This window comes from Solea senegalensis, linkage group LG18, assembly GCF_019176455.1.
Source record: "Solea senegalensis isolate Sse05_10M linkage group LG18, IFAPA_SoseM_1, whole genome shotgun sequence".
Taxonomy (NCBI): domain Eukaryota; kingdom Metazoa; phylum Chordata; class Actinopteri; order Pleuronectiformes; family Soleidae; genus Solea; species Solea senegalensis.
Genome location: NC_058041.1, coordinates 3511103 through 3532589, shown reverse-complemented (window position 1 = coordinate 3532589; position 21487 = coordinate 3511103). Strand labels below are relative to the sequence as shown.

The window sequence follows — 21487 nt, the reverse complement described above, 5'->3', positions numbered from 1 at the left end:
ACGTCATCGATACAAAACACTGCGCCTACAATTCTAAATAAGAACACATCCAATCAGCCAAGGTGACCTTGTTAGAGACAGGCTCCAGTGGCGCAATCGGTCAGCGCGCGGTACTTATATGACAGTAACCTGCAGAGACATGCCGAGGTTGTGAGTTCAAGCCTCACCTGGAGCAGTGAAGTTTTAACCAGGTGTAACTAGTTATTCAAACGACCTGAGCGTGGTTGAGAAGTTGGTCCGGCACACCTGACTCAAAGTACTGGGTCGTTAAGGTTGATGATTTGGATCAGGTGTGTTGATCCAAAGGTGACCCTGAGTTACTGCAACGAGACAAAAAGGCCTCTGGACTTTAAGAAATCGTCCGTGTGCTATTCTCAGTTAAAGGTGAGTGACTTTGTGACCTCTTTTTGTCTCGCCGTCTCCATTAGCAGCAAAAATGGAATCGCAAATGTGTCGTCGTCACCTTTGGCCTCTCGTTCAGAAGGTCTCCTCCTACCAAAGTTAGTTAACGTTTATTCATGTTACTGTAGACTCGGGCCCTCGGGGCTACAGTGACGCGACATTTGCTGAAATTAACTGGAAAATGCTCTCAAACGCATCATATGTCTTTATATCTTATGACCGTGTGATGTGTGCGATACTTATGAGACAGTAACTTGCCGTCAAATGACAAGATTGGGGTTAAGAGGATTATTAAGTCGTTTTTTTTGGAAACTAACTTACACTGAGGAAGTGTCTGTAAGTTGGTAAAGAGGTTTGCAGTAGTTTTAATGAATGCCCACTAGGTGGCAGCACAGGACCTGTCCTTGACAAGACTTCAAGGTCCCAGGCTTGAATTACAAGGTGGTGATGTTGTGTTGTTGCTCTGTGGGATTTGAATGTCATTATTTTCAAGCAGAAGGTTTATTAGCGTGCAGAGCTCTCATTGGTTTCCCGCTTCCTTGTGAGATGAGCGGCCTCTTCTTCTTCTTCGTGGTCCTCCATACAGATAGAGAGAGGGAGAGAGAGAGAATTCATTAAGTCCTGTCTGTAAATGAGTCTAAGTGAGTGAGTCCTCATGATAGAGAGGACGAGCTCTGAGGGGCTGAACACAGACAACAACAAACTCCAGTATCTACACATATCAGTCTGATGCAGTTAGATTTCAGACCGTTTATGAAGCTGCTGACAAGCTGCTGTCATTTTTAAAGACGTCATTCTACGAACTGTGTCACAAATGTTGTTCTCCCAAAAAACAAGAACTAAACAGCCCCAAACATGACTCAGCTAAAGAAATCTGCTGGTTTGTATTTACATTTTTAGAGTCTGTGCATCTGTCTGATATCAGAGCAGGTAATTTTGACCAGTATCGGGCCAATACTGACCCATTCTCATCCCTACAATTAGATGTAATAAAATCAGAGATCAACCCTCCTTTCCTTTCCTTTCCTTTCCTTTCCTTTCCTTTCCTTTCCACCCAAAACAAAAGAAATCCACTCCAAAATAATGAATTAAGAGATTAAGATTAAGATTTGGCTTTGCTTTAAATGAATGTATTTTCTTTATAAAAGTGATATTGAAACAACAGAACATCTCTTGGTTTCATGCTCTCATGCTCAGCTGTTCTGCAAACACTTTATAGAATGGTTAAATAGAAAATACAAGGTTGTAACTACTATAAATGATAATGATATTACTTCATCCACAAAAACTCTTTACAAAGACCCCACTCATATTCACATGCTTTTATAATGAGACACACATCTATATAAAGTCTCTTAAATTAATGTGCCAAAGACCTTTGACCTCACAAATGGAGTACTTTTTGTTTTCCTTTGCAATGCAAGTTTATTTATTTATAGTAGATGTTTCCATATTTTTTATGTGTGTTGTTTGTCTCAAAATGTTAGTGTTGGAAAGGATTTTACAACATTTTACAGGTATATTCCTTATCCGCCAATAAACCCTTTTAAATGTGACCCACTGCTCCTTTAACACACACCTGTCATTGACACATGGAGTAAAAACCCTGTGTGAGTTAACACTCTTTGCATTTTTATTATCGTTAAAAGCGGGACGAGCAGCTAATGCTGACAAAATAATTACCCTGCCAGAATACAGATCCAGAGAAATCATCATCTCAGGACTCTTAGGTCTTATTCTGTCGTCTAGTGGCTGCTTGTTCTAATAGAGGCAGCACCGAGACCCCCTCCCCCCCTCTCCACGCCTCCCCCATCCCCTGCAGACTCCTCCAAGGAAATTATCTCTCTCTCCTTTTCCTCCAACCTCCACACACTTCTCTTCTCCCATCTCCAATCCAACGCCATCCTATCACATCCTCCTCCTCCTCCTTCTCCTGTCCATTTCATGCCTCCTTATTTCCATCACTCATTCATCATTTGGTTTTTCCAAACCTCCTCCGCTGCAGCCCCCCCCCCCAACCCTCCATCACAGTGACAATAGAGATGGTAATGTGTCATGAAGAGGGGTATCTGAGCCATTGATCAGCATCAAACAAGACACACTTAGGTACAACTCAGACCTCCTCCTCCTCCTTCTCCCCTTCGTCCTCCTCCTCCTCCTCCTCCTCCACAACTCCTCTCATCTTTTAATGAATGGATGTTGTTTTAGGGAGAAAATTAGTAGAGTAAGGTTTCACGACACAGACAGACAGACAGACAGACAGTCTAAAAATGAGCGTATGTATTGAAGACAAAAGGTCAAAAAAGAAGCACTGACCGAGTGTAAGAATTAAAGTCCACTAATAGTGAAAAAACAGTTTAAATCCAGGATTAAATGGGTTTTTGACCACTGGGAATGGGTAGGTAGGTAGGTAGGTAGGTAGGTAGGTAGGTAGGAAGGTTGGTAGATCGACAGACAGACAGAGACAAAGTGGGATGGATGGATGGATGGAGTCTGAGGAGAAAGGCGACCCTGAAATGGGACCCTGACAGCTGGCCAACAGGTGGCCTCTGACAGACCCTCTCTCCTCATTGTGCCTAATACACACACACACACACACACACACACACACACACACACACACCACACACACACGCACACACCCCTCATCTTCTAAGGACGTTGCAGTGACAGCCTCGATAACAAACTGTTAGCCCTAACATTAACCATAACTAGTACATGCCTAAACCTTTACCTTAACCTATAATTACAATTCACCAACCCTAACCCTAAACTAAACCAGTTCCTCAGATATGAAGTTGAAGTTCTGCCTCATTAGGACCAGGTTTTGGTCCTACAGAGGTGACAAATACAAGCACACAACACACTCTTCAGACCATCAGGTGGGTGGCTTGGTTTTGGGGTGGGGGGAGTGTTAGAGGGGGAGGGAGCGAGGGGGGAGGGGACAGGGAGGCCCAGCACACACCTGTCTGATGATCCCACCTATGGTAGAGCTGATGAAGAGTAATGTTATAGCTCCCTCCCCTCCCCACACACACACACACACATGGTCCTATACACCACCTGGACTTACAGTGTGTGTTTGTGTGTGTGTGTGTGTTTTAAATGAAGTGTTTCTACAACCTTTCTAATTTCACTAATGATGAACTCTTTACCTATTTTCGATTTTTTTTCAACCCCCCATATCTATGTACTGCCATATTTATTAATACTTGTACCACTTCGTCTATGCAGCCATGTTTAGAACCATATGCACATACTTGTATTACATGTATTCGATGCCTTCGGCATTTCATTACCTTGTACTTGTGACATGTGCAATGACAATAAATCCAATCTAATCGAATGTAATCTAATAAATGATGACACAGAAGCGCTTGTTAGAGATTAACTTCAGAAACTCCACAACTGCAATTATACTTATGTGTATTATATTAAATTTGCACTTCTGTAATTCTGTGTGATCTTGCTTTTGGACCTTTCTTCAACTTAATAAGACAAAGCTCGTTCCTGGGGGTTGTACTGTCTGTTTACACATTTTTAAATCTCAAGCACATGCACTGATTATTAAAATAAAATAAAATAAAACCTATACCGTATGAATTCATATTAAATCATATGTAGCCATGAGTGCAAATGATTTGCTAATTATTTATTGGAAATGGGTTTAATGACGCGTCCTTTATTTGTCCGACTGTTGCGTCTCCATTATCGGCTTGTATTTGCATATCCTTCCATCTTAAGCCCACGAGTGTCCAATTAGATTTCGTGAAAGGGACTAATCAGTGTCTCTGCCTCACAGCGCACAAGTGGCTGGTTTACAACCAGGTTAGAAGAAAACTGTGTCTCTGTTTTAATAAAGAGAGACTGTCACATACAACTGTGACATCACGTGACCACTGAACGCCGCCACAAAACTGTGCGGCAACAAATGACCTTATATGCTTTTAATGCTTTACTTCCTGAGTAAACCCCTCCCTCCCCAACCCCCACCCCCCCACACCAGCCCACCCTACACACACACACACACACACACACGTCCCTGTCATCTCCAGAGGACAGCCCTCTACCGTAGCATGTGTCCTCCAGCCATCCTGAAGACCTGGATTTTCTTCTCCACTTAATGGCTCCCCACCACCAATTACACACAGACACACACACAGACACACACACAGACACACACACATACATACACACCATGGTTTCCATGACTTCAGAGGACATTTCCTGGAGACTTACCGTAACCATAACTACTACTGGCCTAATCCTGACCCTGACCCCTAACCTTAACCTAACTTTAAAACATGTCCTCACCTTAAAATGTAGTAATGTACACTATGAGGGACTTGATTTTTGTCCCCATAAGGAAGACAAGTCCCCATAATGTGACTGTGTAATCAGATTTAGGTCGCCACAACGTAAGGAATACCAGTTACACACACACACCTCATTAGCGATCATGCTAACTCTTAGAAACTCTCTCTATGTCTATGTCTATTTGTGCTACATGTAACCTCTCCTCCCTCCCTCCCTTCCTCCCTCCTTCCCTCTGTAGGTTGCCTCTCACTGGATTCATTTTCATGGAACTGTTATCTGATATTCATGTGGGACACATGGGACCCAGAGAGGACAGAGAGAGAGAGGGAGAAGACAAAAAGAGGAGATATTGTTGAAAGAAAAGAGAAACAATAAAAAAAAGAAAGAAAGAAAAGATGAAAGTGATGAAATTGAAAGTTTCAAACGTCAAATTTTGTGTGTAATGAAGCACAGTCGGTTACAGTGCAGTGTACAGAGGGTGTACCTCAGGGATCAGTGTTTGGTCCCCTAGCATTTCATTAATAAATGATCTTACACAAACTTGTCACGGGATAGAAGTGAAGTGCAAATCTATGACCACGTCGTACTCAGTACATGCTAGAGATAAATCGTTTTGTTGGTCTAAAACCAGACTTTTGAAATACATTTTAGAGGAGGGAAGGGAATCGGTATCGGTCAGTGTCGGTATTGGTCCGATACTGGTCAGAATCACTGGATCGGATATCGGATAAAGATAAAAATGTAGAATCTGATACAATCCAAAAATCATATACAGTATATTGCACCTTTCACTATGCACAGACAGAAATGTAAATAAAAATCAGCAAAAACATTTTCAGCTGAGTCATGTTTGTTTGCTGTTTATTTCTGCTTCTTTTTGAGAGAACAATATTTGTGACACAGTTGGACAGAATTGTGTCTTTGAAACGACTCAGCACAAATGTGTTGTGTCTGTTAATTCACGTATCTGTACTTTACTTTGTTATTTGTGTTTCTAGCAACCTTTACTTTTACTCCACAACATTTGCTCTAGCGAGCTTTGTTACTCGTTACTACCAAATAAAATCAGAAGAAGAAGAGTTGGTATTATGGGCTGTATTTACATAGAGCTTTTCTAGTCTTAATGAAGTGCTTTACACAACAGTTTTAAGACTCACACGCTGAAACATAGGGTTAAGTGTCTTGCTCAAGGACACATATAGAGCCAGGAATTGAACCCACAACTTGCCCTACCACTGAGCCACAACGTCTCAATCCTTACTCTTACTCACTTTTTTAATACGTTTACTTCTAAAACGTGAGTACATTCTATATCAGAAAAGTAGTTTTGATACTTAAGTTCAGTAACTGATTGTTAACAGCTTCATAGTTCATAAACGGTCTTAAAATGACTGTATCGGTATAATATTGGTATCAGCAGATACTCAAGTTTTTTATATCAGTATCGGTAATGGACACAGAAAAAATGGTCTCTTAGACGTCTTTGTCCAACTGAAATTGGACAAAAAAAAAGAGTCTGACAGTTCATTCATGCTTGTGAAGTGGGACAAGGACAGAAGTCCAATTAAACCATACATGGAAATGTCCCGACTGTTAGCGCCAATGTATGCTGATGACAAGACCATGTCTCAGTATCAGGTAATCTTCAAAAAATAACGTCTTCACCCTGTGGAACTACAGCTCAGCACTGCGTTGACATTGTCCGTTATTACGCCGTCTTTACATCAGACAGCGGAAAGTGGTTCGTCCACATTGTGCGCTTGTCTTTATTGTTCTCAGTGAGACGCTCCGAACCGGTTCCACTCCCTCGTTTCACTCCGTTCCCAGTTAGCCATGGGTCAATAAAGATGCCACGGCGTCAGTGAGGAAGACGCCATTGTGTCCAGTGTAAGACAAGCAGGACTAATCATTGTGCGAGGCAAGTCTGGGCCTGTCCGACAGCACGAGTGTCCGCTGTGCTGTCACGAGTCAGTCGTCATGTAGTGACTCAGCACAGGTGTACACGCTGTAAAGGTGAAATCCAGTCACACTATTACGCCCGGTGGTTTACTTTGACAGTAGATCTTTCATTTTTGGGGGGTTATTCGGGTTAAGTGTTCTCATTTAACTTGGAAACCAACCAAATATTTCTGTATAAATGGAGTTTGACTCATTTCTATGAGCCATCATTGTGTGCAACAACAAAATGCCGAGTAAAAATATTCATGTGCAATACTTTTCTGCTGCTACTGTGAATAACTGCTTTTAAAACCCTGTGGGTTTAAACTGTTTTCCTGAACATACAATACATTCAATTATGATTGTGTTGAATTTATTGTCAAAGAGGTTGTTTTTATATTTATATTATTTTAATTCTGAAGGACCAAACCCTACCACTGAGCTACTTTTGATACCCAAGTACAGTAAATGTCATATACTTTAAGACTTTTACTAAAGTAGTATTATAAAAAAGTGACTTCAACTTCTACCAAAGTCATTTTCTGGTAAGATACTTTTCCTCGAGTCTCCATTTAAGGTACTTATATAAAAGGCTGCTGATTCTGATTCTGAGGTACGTCGTGTTACTTCAACACAAACTAAAGAAAAACCTGGAAATAAAATGCCATCAGTCAAACAACATGGTGTACCTGCAGTTGTCAACATTCACACAAATCCTTTTGACGCTAACTCGAGGTTAGATCATTTCACTTGTGTGGTGTTCCACCTCCCTGAGCGTGATGGAGGGACATTTGTCTTTAGTCAATCATCAGCATTTTCTGCAATGGAGCGTCCGTGAAACACATGATCACCTTGCATTTCCTGCATCCATGTGGCCACTGGACTGTTTTTGGAGCAAATAACTAATGCCGCTTTTCCAATACATGGTCCTGACACGACTCGACTCACACACACACAAACTAGTGACTAGTGACTTGTAAAGCAGTTGTTTTCAGTGTAACTGAATCAGTACAATCAGTTCTTTAAAAAGATGAGTTCAGTGCTTCCTGCATGACCAATGATGATCAATGTTGGAGAGTAACACAAGTTTTCAGGTATTTTTAAGTCTTTTTACGGATCCATTGTTCGGTTTGATTCTAATGACTCTTCCAGTGACTGGCAGTCTGTCGACGTCACATTTCAGTACCAGCTAAGCTCGTTTGGACCCTCGCCAGAGCAGGTACTAAAAAAAAGCACCAATGGAAAAGCTAAAGAACCGTACCGTGCGTAGGCGAGCCGAGTCGTGCCAGGACCATGTAGTGGAAAAGCGGGCAGCTAGTGGCTCCGTAGTCCTATACAGAATTTGTATCATAAAAATATAGTTCTTCCTCCATTTCTTAGTCAAAACTTCTGTGTATTTCTACTTATGCATGTGACAAATTTATGCAAAGTGACAATCGTCGTTGTCGTCCCGTCCGATCGTGTTGCAAATCAGCCCAAATCATCACGATTCAAGTCTAAACATCCCTCCTCGTCTCTCGTCCATTATCCCCCCCAGAGTAACAAATCAGAGCCACCCCCTCGTCCGAGATACAATCTGACAACCAAATCAGCGTCTCGGGGAACACTGTGCGCCATAAGATGAGCGCAGACTAAACACCGTCATCAACGTCCATATATGCAATTTTCTTTCTTTCTTTCTTTCTCTCTGACTTTCTATTTTGTGAAATTTGCTTGAAAACGCTCATGTTGATGGGAGCAACAGTGTTGACACGGTTGCCGTCACTTTTGGGGGGGAAAAGCCATTTTCGGCGGGAGTTTAAATGCGATCTTCAACTTTCGGCAATCAAGCCAAACATCATCGTCCTCTGGTGAACTGAGAGGAATCTGTGGCTGCGTTCAAAAAGAGGCAACTTGTTGCAAAGGTGTAGAGAGTGAGAGAGAGAGAGAGAGCGAGAGAGAGAGAGAGAGAAAACTCTGGTGTTTGTTTGGGTGAAACCAGTGGAAAATTCCACCTCTGTCAATACATTTAAGAGGATTGAGGTTAAACCAACAGCAAACCCCTTCCTCTCGCCGCTTATCACCACACATTTGTAAACTTCGGTTTGTTGTTTTGCGTGTTTTATCTTTATAGGAGTTTCCCTTTGTGTGAGGTAGAGAGAACACACACACACACACACACACACACAACCTGTACTTGTCAGCTGTTGAATCTTAAAATCCGTTTACCGCCGCTCACCTGCGTCAATAAAAGGTTTGATACAGCTCAAGCGCAGGATTAACACCTCGCTCTTTGTTTCTCTCTCTCGGTGCAACGGAGCGATTAAGACACTGATTTTACCACAGAAAAAATGCCTATAAAGCGTGGCTGTATCATATATCACCGCTTTTGTGTGACAGTTGGGTGTGTGTTGTTTTTTTTTTGGTGAATATCCTCCTTGGCTTCCTTGCGCTCTCTGTGCTGCTGATGCCGCTGCTGCCATCATCGTTCATTTCTGACAGGCTTTGTGGATTTGTTGCTGGGGCAAGCTTGGGCTTGTACAGAGCAGCCCTCCCAAGGTCTGAGGCATGCACACACACACACACACACACACACACACACTCACACTCCAATCAAATGGGGGCAGACACAAATAAATGACTGATTTTGGAGGAAAAAAAAAAACCGTGGCTCTTGAGTAGAGGCCAATCATGTATGGCTTGTGCTAAAGAGGCGACACTTGGCTGCTGACCCCTCTAACCTCCACAGCCATCGTCTAAAAGAGCGTCGTGTGGCAGCTTTTTTAATTTTATATGCTTGTTGCATTAGAGATTAATGAACAAAGATATTATGCATACTATTTCAGGTTAAATATTAAGTCCACATCTTAAGTCTCAAGATTTTTCCCATTAGTTTTAGTTTTAATTTCGTTTTGACTTTTTTTGCTTTTGAAATGAGTTTGTTTTTATTAGTTTAAGTGTTATTTTTGTGTAATATGAAGTATTTGCCAGGTGTAAGAGTCAAACAGGTCTCAAATACAATCTTTCACAATGAATAAATACACTTCATATAAACCCAAAAGGATTATGTATGAAATTAATTTACAAAAAATGAAAATTAGGCACATTTTCGCTACAATTTTAGTTCGTTTTATAAACACACACAGTTAGGAACTCCAGTTTTATTTTGTAGGTTAAGGGTATATAAAATCCTTGGTCTCATTTTCTCTGTATAAACCAAATAAGGTTCACAGCAAAAATAGACAGTGGAATAAAACTACATCACATATTCAATGTCAATATCTGACAAATATGTCTCTACACCTTTAAGAACCAGTTTCACAGTTGCATTTTTTAAAGTAAAAGCACTCTAATTATCTCAGTTCCCTGAATCTATTCATTTAAAAAAAGGGGCTTTTAATTTGAAATATTTACAGATCAGCTTCATCCTGAAGAGTCCAGGGATTTACTTCATTACATAGACATAATATAAAGGTGCATTCTTCATGTTATATTCACATCAGAAACTGTATATTATATATGTATATTATATTATTTTCTGTTTTAACCTTTATTCAACCAAGAGAAAACAACACATTGAGAGTAAAAATCTCTTTTTTCACAGTTACAAAGTATAGTAAGAATACAAACAGTCAGCAGCCATACATACTATACAAGAACATACACAGGATCACAATCTTGCCTTCATGGACCTTGATTTCCAACATTGAAATTACAAAATTATGAGAAATGTAACACTAGGATTAAATTTTTTAATTGCCAAGTATTTCAATGGGTGCACCCTGCAAAGGAAACACACTTGCATAATAAACACTTGTCTATTGTCTAAGTTTTTAGGCCATATATGCTAACACAAAGGCATTTTATAGTGCTCAGCTTGTCACTATCACGTCTGGTCTTGAAACAGTCTGCTCAAAATCACCGCTTCCTTTATTCTCCCTCTCAAGTTAAACACCAATCAATTTGTCCTTAAAACCGTTTTCCTGTCCATTCAAACCTGCCGCTCGCTCCCCAATTGGGCGCATAAAACCAACCCCCACCCCTTTTTCTTCTCACACCCTCCCCAGATCAAAACCCCAGTACATAAACCGCAACAAGCTCCGCCATCCCGCGTCCTTCCCCTGGTAGTAGTAACGCAGAAGACACAACAAGTGTGATGATGCTGGCCGTTTACAGGGGGGTGGGAGGGGTGGCTTCGGCTGTCCGGACCCTGCCAGGCTCTTTATGGTCCGGCGAGGGTTGCAGCAGTGAATGGGGCCCCTGCCAGTAGCCAGCGGTGGTCAGGGCCATACATAGGAGAGGGTCCCAGCAGGCAGCGATTGTCATGGTAAATGTGGTGGTGGTGGTGGTGGTGGGGGGTTTGAATGGAAGAGGATGGGCAGGACACACACATAAAACAGAGGGAAACACACGGGAGGGGAGGGAGAGGGAGAGGAGACAACAAACACTCGACCACCTCAGAGATGGCACACATCTCTGTGAGTGAGCAGAGACACACAAACATTCCTTCAGGCCAAGGACAGGACACTGTGTGTCAGTATTAATACTTGTTATTGCTTCTCACAACTTGTCTCTCTCTCTCTCTCTCTCTATATATATATATAAATCTAGATCTACAATAACAAGCAAGGTTAGCCGTGACTGCTAATGTTGAGCGGGTTGATAAAGACACTGTCGTAAATCTCTGTAATCTGTGTGTGTTTAGGTCTACATACTGGAAACAGGCACCCAGGGTTTTCATTCATATTTAAATAAGGGTCTGCTGCCGTCTGACATGATCACCGCCTCTGTTTATCTGCTTCTACATTTCACTCCACTCCTTCTGGTTTTGTCAGCCTTCATTGAACTTTTCGGCCCCAAACAAGTTTGTCATTGTGGTCTTTTTCTGCGTGGTGCAATCAAACGCACCGGAGACAGCTGCTCTGCAGAGGCCTGATAACGAGCCACTCATTTGAATCAGGTGTGTCGGAGCAGAGTGCATTTTCACAGCTGACCGCACAACATCCAAGGGCCACCGTAGTTCCCTGACGCACTCAGCAAAGTGTGAGCAGAGGAGCTCTTCTTCAGCCTCATGATGTTTAGATGTTCTCACACACTGGATCTTTACTGTAAGTACAACAACAAGGTGTTTTAACAAGGTTTATTCCTGTAAATTCCCATGGAAAGTGTCCAATTGAAAAATTATAAATAACAAAATCCCAGAATTTTACATCCCAACTTGACGTCTGGAAATATTTTAGTTTAGTTTAGTTTTTGCTAGTCTATTATGTGTCCTCGAGCGAGACACTTCACCCCATGTTGGTGAAACTGTAGTTAAGCAGCTCATCAAGACTAGATTTTTTCTTTTTAACTGGTGAATTTCCTCTTTGGCTTCTTAGTGTGCGTCTACAGCCACAGAGGGTTCAGGGATGGGGACCCCGTGGAGACGACTCTGTCATACTGGAGAGGAAGTGTACGGACCTGGCTGAGGTGAGGTGCGACCACATTCTGTTTAAATTGTGACATTATTGGTCGACAACACTGTACAGTTCTAGCACGACTCGGCTGTACTCGGTTCAGTGTTCCTCCTCAATGTGGGCGAGATTTTGACAGTTCCGAGATTAAACGCACGTTTTCAGGCACTTTTAAGTCTTTTTAACCGATCTACAGTTCGGCATTGTTCGGTTTGATTCTTTCTCTTCATGACGATACTCTCTGACCAATCAGTGGCCGACAGTCTGTTGACGTCACGTTTTAATATCGGCTCAGCTTGTTTGGAACCTCACCAGAGCAGGTACTAAAAAAAGTACCAGGTTCTATCGCTAATGGAACAGCAAAAGAACCGCGCCATGCCGAGGCGAGCCGAATCGTGCCAGGACCATGTAGTGGAAAAGTGGCAGCTAGTGGCTCCATAGTCTGTACAGAATTTGTATCATAAAAAATATCCAGGTGTCCAGACTCAATAAATTCCGCCTCCATTTCTTAGTCATGCGAAATCTTTTTAGTCTTTTTAACTGACCTACAGTTCGGCATTGTTCGGCTTGATTCTTGTGTTGGACGTTGCGCTCATGACTCTTCCAGTGACGACGCTCTCTGACCAATCAGTGGCCCGACAGTCTGTCCATGTCATATTTTAGTATCAGTAGTATCAGACACTATTCCTAATAGAAAAGCAAAAAAAAAAACACAAACCCAAGTAGAGTCAAGTCGGGTCAAACCGTGCTCTAACTGTATAATGGAAAAGTGCCATTCATCTGCTGCACTCATGCAATAGGAGAGATTGCAGACTCACTCATCTGGCAGCATAATATCACATGATAGCCTGTCTGCTGTGAAGGTGAAAATGCATGTTTAACCTCTATAGGTGGAAAATGGGAGCGTTTGCCTGCAGCTGCCTGACTGGAGTACAGAGAGAGAGAGAGAGAAAGGGTTAAAAGGCCCCGGCTGCCTGATAATCCTCTGCCGTTAAAAGCCCTCCAGAAAGACATGACGTGTGTGAGGTAATCAGTAAAAGATTCAAGTGTGCCTGTGTGTGTGTGTGTGTGTGTGTGTGTGTGCACACAGAAGCACAAACACCAGTGAATGAACAAAAAGGGAGGGAAAAGACAGACCAGAGGAGGGAAAAAAGAGAATAAACATTTCTCTCTCTCGCTCTCTCCCCGCTTCTTTTCTCCGATTCCCCAACTGTGTCAACACAATGTGACGGAAAGTTTCTCCAGAGTTCCCTTCTCGATAAAAGCAAACAGTCAGAGCTCATGTGACCTTTGTTCATTCTTCTCATTCCTCGTCGTCCTCTTCTGTCTTCTGGTCCCCGTTACGTTCCAACAGAGCAGTGTCAGGGTCTACGTCCGTGTGTCACGACGGCGTAAAAAAACAAAAAAACAGCGACTTTTATCACAGCTTTGAGTATCTTTGGACCGTGTGTGGAGAAGTGGTAACACTTTATTGAATAGCCATCAAGGGGGCAAAGGGAGAAAAAAACAGTTTGAATGGAAGCCTATGGGGAAAATGAGTCACTGGATTTACAACGCCAATGAACATTTTCCTAAAGGCTTAACTGGTCTCCATCGCTACTTTCACGTCGTCCTCAATAGAACGCGGTGTCCATTTTGTAAATGATGTTCCCATTTGGAGGAAATTAGACGATAAAGCACAGCGCGCATAAGTGGCCGACGTGCGACTGACAGCCAGTATTGTTCAATAAGTGCCTGGTAACAGGTGACGGCTTTGAATCGCACAAACCTTGAGGCTCCAGTTGTCGTATGGGCTCATTTTTAATTGATACAAAAACGGGAAAAAAAGAAGCAGATTATTTTACCATGTAGGCCTCTGTCCCTCTGTCCCTCTGTCCCTCTGTCTGATTTTGTCCTGACCTCAGTCCTTCCCCTCCGTGGCTCAGATGGACCAAACAGTCCACGGCTAATGATCTTCAATTGCCCTCTGTGTCACAGCATCAAGCATTCAAAATTTGGCATTTAGATGTTTAATTGACTGTCACAGATAATGAGATTGTGTTCATTCAACCTGTGTGCAACGAGGGAGGGGAAGGCAAAGCCTGTGAAACTGACAGAAAGGAGGAGGGATTAAACGATAGACTACTTCATATCCCGTCATTATGTTTTACTACATTGTTAGCGTGAACACAGGTGAGGTCGTCGAGCAGTTCATTTCTAGCACAACAAAAATGGAAACGGCAGGAAAATGCATTGTGAAAATCAACCCAATCCAATGTCAAAGCTTTCTGTTTACGCTGATGCAAATTCAAAGCCTCCCCGTTTCCCCTTCTCCATATCCCATAATGACTATTTTAGTTAATTAGTACATTCCTCCTGTGTGTCCTGGTGAGACTGTGACGATAAACACTTGTAACACAACAAGCGTGAGGCAAAATGAGAACCACAGGGAAAAGAAAGCTAATCTTTTTATTAACATGTTCATATCTTTCTATAGTTTTCTACATTTACGTTAGACCTTGAAGTAGAGAGAAAAGCCTCTTACAGTTTCACTGCACCAGACAATAATGACAATAATACACTTATCTCTTCTACCGCTTTATCCTCCACACGAGGGTCGCCGGTGCCAATCCCAGCTGACAGAGGGTGAAAGCCGGGGTTATTGAACTTATTCTTGGCAGATATTAACCTTAAATCAACGCTACTGCTCTGTTTTGTGCTCGCTGAAAGCAAAGCAAGGAAAGTGGAACGTGGAAGAAGGGATGAAGCGGTTAGAAAGCCGTTAAATGCTGCGGTGCATTTCACTTCATGAGAGAGGTTAAATTAGAGCTGAGGTCCAACGCTGACCTTTACCCTGACCGCTACACGAGAGGATTTCCAAATCTGACTTCATTTTTAAAAAATGTAGCACATAAACAGACTTTGAATGTTTTAATCCTGAGAAAGCACAGATTAGACGATCCAGTCGAGACCCAGGACAACACACCAGTCTTGTATAAAGTACCTAAAAGTAAGATACTTGAGTAAAAGTACAAGTATGTTACCAGAAAATGACTTAAGTATTCACTTTTTTTTAATATTACTTCAGTAAAAGTCGTAAAGTATATCGATCTTCAGTCGTAAATATCAATCATACTAATATATATACATAATACTTACGATTTGAAATCGGGAAGACTCTGATGTGACGTTAAAATCACGTCTGTTAATCCCTCACACAGCAGGATAATTTGCGCCGGATAATCTGCTTAAATCAGCCTACAATCAGATTGTCGGAAAGGGGACCAGATCGGGACCGAAATCTAACAAATTATCCTCTAGTGTGCACACACGGGCAACATAAGGCCCTGGGGCCACATGCGGCCCGCGGTGTCCTCGCAGGTTACCTAAATGTTGACTCTTGCTGATTTGAATTTGGTTCAAAACCTGATCTGTTGTGTCACTGCAAATACAGACCAAACATCACTCACAGTAATAGCATTTAACTCGTAACTAACAGCCAGACTTTTATTTTTGAAATATTCCCAGGAAAGGAAATGTATCATGTCGTATTTTCTATGTATTCTTTTTTACTTTTAAAATGTAAATATGGATTTAAAGATTATTATTTCTTTAAAAAACTTGTAGTTTTTACTATTTGTGTCCTTTTAGCTTTTTAAACTCAGTGTGGAAGTTTCTCAAGTTTCTTTCTTATGTTTCCTAAGACACAAAGGACAAAAGCATGTGGTAGTAGCACACACACACACACACACACACACACACGCCGCTCTGTGCCCACTGCAGTTTGCGGGTAGTTGGCCTCTTCACTGTAGTCTCCCAGAGGAACAACGATGTTAACTGGCATTGTTGGGGCGGGGGTTGCTGAGGCTGAGGCTGAGCGGAGGGTGGTTTTTAATAGCTCATGATTACTCTGGAGAGGGGAGCCCATAATTACAACCACAAATGATTTCACGCCCCTCACCCCCGTGATGTGCTCTGAACCTAATCACAGGGAAGCACAGAGAGGGTGCAGCGGAGGAGCTGGGGCTTTTGACAAAAGAGGTCTCCCCCTTTGTTTGCTGACAGGAAATCGAGAAAATTAAATGTGTGCCCGTGTCTGTGTTCCGCCGAGTGCGCTACGCCGGCTGAAAAGAAAAGTTTGCAGCGCTCTCGTATCGCGCCGCTGACACGATGATCATACAAGTGCCTTTGTGGACCAGAGTGTTGGAAAAAGAAACTGCTTAAAAACACAAAGGACCCTTTGGTTAAGGATACAATGTGAGTTTATATGTCTACTACATAAGATAAGATATTCAATTATAAGGTAGTTATTGTCCTGACTCAGTTAATCCCAAAGTCAGTCAAATAATAGCATATAAACAACAAATTCCTTTGTTTTACATTTAATGAAGCCTCTTTTTATGACACAAATCATCAACAACCTCACATTTCTTGAGATAATTACCAATAAATGGTAAACTTACACTGCAACGTACAGATCACAGTAGATTTGTACAAAGGCACAAACATTTAGTCACAGGTATCGAGAATTTTAACAGATTCATCCTGCGGGCCGGATTGGAACCGTTAGTGGGCCAGTTCTGGCCCGCGGGCCGCATGTTTTTGACACCCCTGATTTATTCAAACCAGTTTATGCTCATTTGACGACCAAAAAACCCCCCCAGAATAAAGTGTTGCTGTTTCCCTGACATACTGTGTCATTGTGTCCCTCTTCACTGGTTTCTGTCGCACACCGACATCCTTTCATCACATCCTGAAAAGCCTGAGAAGTATTATTTGTCGTCGTGTTTGGCTTCTCCGTGAAGATGCACGGCCTCCACGGTGACACTCAGACACCTGCAGCATTGTGTGGACGAGGTGTGGAGCACTTTTCTTTCTTCTTCTTTCTTTTTAAACTGCGATTTAATACTACTTTTGCAAAGAAAAGCTCTCGGCGTCTTGACCTTGTTGTCGCGCGCACAGATAAACACCTTCACATGCTTTGATGCCCGCCCCACAATAAGACTAAGTTAGCATTCTGCCCACACGGCTCTTTTGCCCGGCCCTTGCCAGCCAGCTGGCCAGACACAAACACACACAATGGCCAGACTACATGTCCTTAATGGAGGTGCAGACAAACAGAGGAATGCTGTGGCGAGGACGCCGCAAAACCGTACGTCTGCCCACATCAGCCAGCCCTCAATAGAGATTGGCCAGGAACGCGTAAACTGGCCCCCGCAGGAGTAAAATAGTAAAATAGGGCTTCTCTTCAGTTCTTTCATTGTCCGACTCGAGAGTGAAAAGGGAAAACGCTGGAACGTGGACAATTCGTCTGACAATTAAACCAAAGCTAATAACATTTACGGACATTGGAGATTCATTTTGTGGGCGCTCAGCAGCAGCGCGATTGTAAACTAGAGTTACTTGTATTCGGTCAACAAGAAGAAGAAAAGCGACCAATGGTTAGAGCTGGAGAAGTGGTTCCCAACCTCTGATGAACCCCGTGTCCCCGCCGGTGCCTCCTCAACACTGTGAACAAACACGGCACCGCTTTTTCCAACCACTTTCATCATCCATGTACACATTTATCCACTCATTTAATGAACTATTTAAACTCCGTTTTACGTATTACATAGAACAGAAAAAAAATGGCTCCAAATCCCCTCCCTGACCCTCACTCACCTACTCAAAAAGAGTTGATACTCTTAAGTGATACTAAATAAATAATAATGATCAAAATAAATCACCATAGAATAAATAAATACAATATAAGAGGCTGATAATTCTGTCGTCTTCAGGTTACCTGAAGACCAATGGTGTATCAATCCAGTAGCATTTTTATACAGAATCAGACAAAGGTATTGGTAGTGCATCAATACAGGTCAAATATGGCTGTCACATCTTCAGAAAAGCATTGTTGTGTAGTGGTTAGCACTCTTGCCTTTGCACGGGTTCGCGACCTTGGTCGGAACAAGGTTCTTTCTGCATGGAGTTTGTATGTTTGCATGTTCTCCCTCGTGTATGCATGGGTTTTCTCCAGGTTCTCCAATTTCCTCCCACACTCCAAAAACATGCTTTATGGCGATTAGGTAAATTGGACTCTCTAAATTGACCGTAAGTGTGAAAGTGAACGGTTGTTTGTCTCTGTATGTGGCCCTGTGATGGACTGTTGACCTGTCCAGGGTGTGGAGGATAAAGCAGTAGAAGATGGATACGTGATCTTTTCAAGTGGGATGCAACTTTTCATCTCCAAAAACCATCTCGCTTTAGGGAGATGGAAGTCAGACTTCCAAGTCTGTTGTACTATTTGTTGCAATAATATAACAATGAGATAATATTTGGGAGCTAATACCTTTGCTATCCTTGAGACAACTCCCTGCTAATGCCTTAACTACTGCCTCAAAATTAAAGAAATGCTGAAATTAAGATGCATTAATACTCCTGTTTGTTGTTGTAGACTCTGTGACTATTATTAAGCTTTTCCAAGCACTGGATCTTTAAAATAAAACACCATGAATACGAAACATCTTGCATTTCCCTCATTAGTGACCTGTCCAGGACAAACCCCAGCGTCTCACCCAGTGTCATCTTGGACTCTCAAAGGAAAAGCAGTATAGATAACGGACGTATTAGTGTTTTTTTCTCATTAATATCTCTCTTAACGATGTTCTGCAGGCCTCGGTGTTGGAGGTGCACCAGCTGTCTCCTTCAGGCCAAGAGTAAATAAGCTGAGAGCTCTCTTCAGCTGCACACACTGATCACCGCAGCCTGTCTCTCTCTCTCTCTCTCTACCGCTAATTGACCATCGGCCAAAGGACAAACCTCAGCCCTTCTGTTGCGTCCTTCTCTCAACGTCTGCTGCTTCTTTCGCCATCACTCACACATCATTCGGCTCTCCCTCTCTCTCTCCCTCTCTCTCGCTTTCTCTCTGAATGTGTGAATCTACTGTCTTGACCTTCCCTCCCCGTCATTTGTCCCGCTTTTCTTCTTTTCATTTCTTCTTCATCCATCGCCTTTTGCCTGCCCTTAACCACCGCGTCTGCCAGAGCTGTCTGTAGCCTTGCATAATTAGCTGGAACAAGCTGCACAGAGTCCAGTCCAGGTCTGGCATGGACTCAACCCAGCTCATTACTGAGAATGTATCTATCCTGCCACCTCCTCCTCCTCCTCCTCCTCTGCATCGCTATACTGTTAGGGTTTTACAGGGTGTGTGTTGGTGTTCAGATGTTGAAAAGACACAATGTGTCTCCTTGATCAAAGTCAGAGGGAGACAGTCAGTACGGCTGTTGCTCGACTCGGCTGTTTAATGGGACTCCCAGTGTATAAGCATGTGTCGGGAAGTGAGTGTACTCCTGCTATACTTGGGTGGTTTCCACTTTTTTGGCGTGTTGGTAACATGTAGAGAATAAACTTAACAAAAAATATTGAATCCTTTAACCTGACAGAGCATAAATTACACACTTTAATCAATCTAAGGCCTTAGTCAGACTAAGACAGGCAGTCAATCGGACAACTTGCCTAGTTTGAAAATCTATTTATTGTTACGTCTGACTCCGCCTCCATATAGGTGGCGCTGTATCTCTCTATCAGCTAGTGAGTGTTCAGTTTCCTGTTGACTTTTACGTCACAAAAAACAAATGGTGAACGTTAAGGTGGATCGTGCTGTGGTTCTGTATGTTTCGTACCTCGTCTGGGGAGTCCAGTCTGACTAAGCGTATACATGCACAAGTAATCGGACTATGAATCGCGTTATCCAGCTATCTTAGTCCGACTAGCTCGATTTTTAGTGGTAGTAACGTGTTTACATGACATTAAGAAAACCGAATTATTGTCTTAGTCCGACTAAAATCAGACTTGTAACATGCATGTAAACACACTGACTGTTGTCTTCTCCCTCTGTGTTCATCTGGCTTCTTTCATTCTTCTTCTTCCATTCCATCCAGGAATTAAGACCTATATTTACCTTTTTAAAAACCAGCACCCCCTAGTGGTAGTATAAATTACAGCACACTGGTTCCGTGTGTCATCCTCCAGTAGTAGTAGGCCACTTTGACTCTGACTGAACACATACATACATGCAGTAGTACTTTGACATTTGCTCAGGCGACTGATCACGTATGAGGTTTCACACACAGACGTCGACGGGTCCAGCTCCCCGCCGCGTGTTCAGGAATATAACGATCGACCCAAGGGTGCGGAGGGCAGGTCACACCGAGGTTACATTTTGTTTGGCCACTAATTGGCCTTGAAGGACACACTGCACCCTCCTTTTGTATCGACTTATTCTGCTGTTTGTTACAGCTGCTAAAGGCATATTTTATATTAATATAAATATTCGTTAATAATAATAATATAACGTTAATATTCGTTAATATCGCCAGTTGTTTCAGGAAATTTCCAGGGTCTTGTCAACTGATGCCGTGTCATTTGACCCCGGGAGTGAATGCCAATTAAAGTCACTCCCACTGGTGGAAAAGGCCATTTTAACCCGGGATTAAATGGGTTTAACTGGCAGTGGGAATGGGATTTTACAGATTGATTGGAGGTGACACGATTTCTTCCAAACATGTGTGTTCTTATTGCACCACTGCCTTTACCTCTATATTCCTTTACTACCTTTACTGACACTGACTCCATTAGCACTTGTCTCTGTCTTTTTCTCCTGTGATCTTGTCCAACTCATTTACAACTCCCTGTCAAGTCTTCTTCGCGTCATGCTGCCGCTGCCTCTGATCGTCCTTCTCCTCCTCTCTGTTATGTCTTCACCCTCACACTCGCTCTCCCTCTCTATATATTTCTTTCTCCCTCTTCTCTTCCCCATCCACCCTTTTCCCAGCGGAGGCTTTGGATCGCTTTGTTCTCCAGTGGCTAATTTGACTGTTCTACTTGCCAACCAAGCAGCGGGAGCACTCTGTGTGTGTGTGTGTGTGCGTGCAGCACTTCTCCCCTGCCAGCTGCTGTTATACAACACAGGTTCTTGTCTTTACACTTAAGCACCGCACTTGCCAGGGAATATGCGCCACACACACACACACACACACACAGAGAAACACACAAATGCAACGTTAATGTAGGTCAATATGCCATGTTTGTTTATCTAAATCACTTCCATTCATCCCTGTGACCTCACAGGATGAGCTAAATAGATGTGTGCGCGTGTGTTGTGACTGCTTACATGAACGTCTCTATATCAGCATTCACTGCGACGCTGCTTTACCTCATGCGTGCTACCTCGGCGCCCATGGAAATGATGATTATATGGTGTTTGTATATGTGCGTCTCCTCCTCCTCCAGTGGCTCTCGACATGACAGACAGGCGGACAGGCGTGAAGTCGAAGCAAAGCAGCGATTGGTTCCGGCGAGCAGAGTCTCATCAGCCATCAAGTGTTGAGGCCCTTAAGTGGCTCTGAAAGGGGAGGCGCGCGGCGAAATGAAATGCA

At 42.7% G+C, this 21487-nt stretch overlaps 1 non-coding gene across 1 annotated transcript; it reads left to right on the top strand.

The window, feature by feature from the left end:
* The first annotated feature begins 81 nt into the window (after positions 1-81).
* trnai-uau lies at positions 82-175 on the top strand. Its single transcript has 2 exons — positions 82-119; positions 140-175. It is a non-coding gene; the product is annotated as a tRNA-Ile (tRNA).
* Positions 176-21487: the final 21312 nt, after the last annotated feature.